Here is an 809-nt window from a genome sequence, read left to right on the forward strand (position 1 = left end):
CCAAGAAAAGATGGAAAAATCTCCAAAAGGCATCAAATGACGGATTAGTCTTTCGTATAAGATGTCACAAAAAGTTAGAATTTATTTCCATCATTTACACTTTCAAAATAACAGAAAACAAAAAAATGGAGTCTGGTGCCCAAACTTTCAAGCCCTACTGTATGGCTGCAGTCTGGAGCCATGTCATGCCGTCCCATTTCATGCCGTCCCGCCTGGTGCCATCCCCGAGCTTCTACTTTTCAAAATAAATGCTCACATCTGGAAAGAAATAACTTTGCGTTGACTATAATGCTACGAAAAAAATACTTAAAAATATGTGTCTGCCTATAAAATAAATGCAGATTATAGGCAAACTAAAAAAAAATCCTTCTGCCATCCCACCTGGTGCCGTCATTGAGCTTCTACTGTTCAAAATAAAATACTTTACAAAAATATCTTTTTATATATTTTTTTTAACTAAACAGTAACGGCATTCATTCAAATGAATAAAATACTTTAAAATATATCTACAAGATAAATGCACACTATTGTAATGGAAGTGAATGTTTGCGTTAACTATTAACTCGTCGTGATGACATACTAGTACTTTCGGGGCTAGGATAGAGTAAGAGCGTGGAGACAGCTTTGACTGTGTAACTTGGTCCATTTCTTTATTGACACTTTCCCCAGCATAGAACAACTCAAGACTCATAAGAAAACATGCTTCATGTCATATCCCTCCGCCAACTGTTACTGAATTACAGGCAGGGTAGGACTTAGGGATGAGCCGAGTACTCGACTGAAACGAGTATCCGGTACGGATAAAGCAC

At 37.3% G+C, this 809-nt stretch overlaps 1 protein-coding gene and 1 long non-coding RNA gene across 2 annotated transcripts in view; one reads left to right on the forward strand and one right to left on the reverse strand.

Annotated features, from left to right (window-relative positions):
- The window catches only part of LOC116686223 (uncharacterized), a 13804-nt gene that overhangs the window by 7136 nt on the left and 5859 nt on the right, over positions 1-809 (forward strand). The window lies entirely within an intron of this gene.
- LOC116686221 (MAGUK p55 subfamily member 4) overlaps positions 1-809 on the reverse strand; it is a gene marked incomplete at its 5' end in the record, with an annotated part of 44133 nt that overhangs the window by 2079 nt on the left and 41245 nt on the right.

This window comes from Etheostoma spectabile, unplaced genomic scaffold, assembly GCF_008692095.1.
Source record: "Etheostoma spectabile isolate EspeVRDwgs_2016 unplaced genomic scaffold, UIUC_Espe_1.0 scaffold333, whole genome shotgun sequence".
Lineage (NCBI taxonomy): Eukaryota > Metazoa > Chordata > Actinopteri > Perciformes > Percidae > Etheostoma > Etheostoma spectabile.